The following is a 2,846-nucleotide window of genomic DNA, read 5'->3' as shown; positions in this document are numbered from 1 at the left end:
ATATGTTGTACTTCATAGTGAAAAAAACCTAGGGTTATGTTTTAAAATTTATGATTTTTTGATTAAAACCCTAGATGTATTTTTTGAAGATTTAATTACCCCTTGTTTTGTTGCTCTATCCCTCAAAAGTAATTAAATATAATTTTCAAATAAAATTCCACAGGACACACTTATCCTAAGTTTTTATTTTCCCCAAGGTCACATTATTACTTTCCTCAAATTAAACCTTTTTTTGTTAAGCATTACCTAACCATGGTCACCTTTCTTTAAGCCTTTTTGTGTAACATCTTAACTTTGGTGTTTTGATTTGATCAATCATTGATCTTTCGAAGATCAACGATAGGCACATCCCTGCAAGATGATTCTATTTGAAGCTTAAGCAAAGAGGGCAAGCACCTTTGAGACACATAGAACTTGGTGACATGGGTTATGATTGTGCTACGAAGACCAAAGTTTGTTAGAGCTTGTCAACACCTTTTAGAACTTTTGTAGAATTGTTAGTGCACGTTCTATTTTAGAAATATTATAGGTTAGGCCATGTAGTGGGGTTTCTTTTGCTATCATGTCATTGATCCATTGATCTTTGGAAGATAAATGATAGGAATATTATTGCTTTATGAAGATGCAAGGATTTTAAGTGAAGTAGGGAAGCACCTTGGTGACACCTATCCCTGATTACGTCACAAAGGATATTTCATATAGTATCGAGGACACAGTTTGTACACTGTTGATCTTAGCATGATCGACGGGTAGCGCATGCCCACAATATGAAAGTAAAAGGGTTTCTATTCAAAAAAGGATAAAGATTTGTTTTTCTAAATATATAGGAGAGAAATTTGATCTATTCCCTAGTGTACTAAAAAATATTGATAAGATAAAAGAAAAGGAAGAGTGGGAGAAGGAATTGGATGATTTATTTTTCCATAGAATGAATGAAGTTATTAATAAAAAGGGAAATATGCCATGGGCAATGACTAAGGAATAATATGTCAAAGTACAACTATTCTACAATGCCATCAAAAAATAATTTTTTGAAATAGACAAAATAGTAGGCTTTGTAATTAAAAAGCAACATCAAATCCTAAATTTTGATTGGCCTAACAATATTGTTTTCAAAAAATGGAGGGAAGACTTTGCATCTTCATAACATATGGAAATAGAGGGAGAGGACGTGGACCCTGATGAAGATCAAATATATGACACATCATTGCATGTAGAAGAAGACAAAGAAGAACAACCAACTCAAGAGGAAAGCATAGTGGTCCCAACTGGTGATGTGGCAACTGAGGATTTAGAAATAACTATTGTTTTAATAGTTCATGATGATGAAAGTGGAGAGCCTCGAGTTGAAGTAAAGATGCATGAATCAAAGTCAGACACATTATTGGAAAACCTAATGGCTACATACTCGAAGGATTCAAAATAATAAAGGAGCCAATTATGGAATTTATAGCATTTAAAAATGTAACAAAAAATAGGTCCACCAAAAAGAATATTATGATGTAAAATTTTTCTATTGCACAAATTTTTTGTTTTTTATGATAGTAACAATTATAAATATCTTTTGTCTAAGGGACATCTATTAGTTGACTATGCCTAATGCTTGTTGCATCTCACACTATATAAGTGAGACTCTAGGGCTAGAGAAAGGGCCCGAGTTATTTGCATAATTCTAGTTTTTTCCTAAGTTTGTTCAGTCCAATTTTTGGTGTAAACTTTGTGACATTTTTCTCTGCAAATATCTGAGAATACATTAATCTTGAAGGAACTTGATGTTTTATCATGAGTTATTCTAAGTTTAGTTTCAATTGTATACAATTTTCAAAGGAAATTAATACAACGATGAACTGTCCCCATATCTATTTTTGCTGAATTTTGTCTCCATTTTTATTACCTAGTCATTTTGAAATTGTATGAGCAAAGTTTGTTCAATTGAATGAAATTAAATCAAGTTGTATGTCAATTCACTATTGCTTTTAATTCAATGAATCAAGTAAATTCTTCAGTGAGGTTGATACGGTTTCCATGGTAATAGGAAGGATGTCTATAAGAATAATTTTCAATGAGAATTGCTTGTAGTATTGATTGTAATGCAGTCAATTAGATCTAGAAATTGAATAGACTCTGAATCCCAATGGATAAGACATTGATCTATTGATTCAGTCTATAGACAAAAATATCATGAAAAAACATCAAGATTAATTTCAAAATCAATTTTACTTTACTATTTGAAAAATGTCAATGTTGGTCAACACTTGTTTACATTTAATCTCCATGTTTTAGTTAGCTGTTATTGCCCAGAATTATTTGAAAATATACTATAGGGGATGTGCATTATTGTGAAATATCATGGAATGAACAAAATATGTATGTAATATAAGTTTAAAAAAAATCTTTCACCCCTCAAGTACAACCGCCTTGGTTTTGCAAAGCCTAAACAGTAGAAATCTCTTTTGATTTTGTTGAAGTTGGGTTCAGGTTTGAAGAACAAGTAACTATTTATGGGAAGTATTTGATCCTTAGGTTGTTGTACTATTTATTATTTGGATATTAAGTATTTTGTTGCTTAATAGCTGAAAAATACCAAAAAAATGGTGACTCTATTGGGGAGTTTCTTAACACATGCTGGTGTGTAAGAAGTACTATAGTTTATTTGGTCTTGGTGTATACATGTTTATTAGATCTTTCTAGTACTGCTTGTAGTTATAATGGGTTTTTTTAGTGACAAACCTTGAGAATTTAAAAAGAAATAAGAAGAACCCTAGTGTCACAGGTGTATACTAACGGATACAACCCCTATGAAGTGTCTTATTTGTCAAGCAAGAGTTGTAGTCTTATGTTCTTTG

This window comes from Cupressus sempervirens, chromosome 11 (genome assembly GCF_028749045.1).
Source record: "Cupressus sempervirens isolate cs-2001-9-10 chromosome 11, ASM2874904v1, whole genome shotgun sequence".
Lineage (NCBI taxonomy): Eukaryota > Viridiplantae > Streptophyta > Pinopsida > Cupressales > Cupressaceae > Cupressus > Cupressus sempervirens.
The sequence above is the reverse complement of the archived record's forward strand: the minus strand, read 5'-3'. Positions refer to the sequence as shown.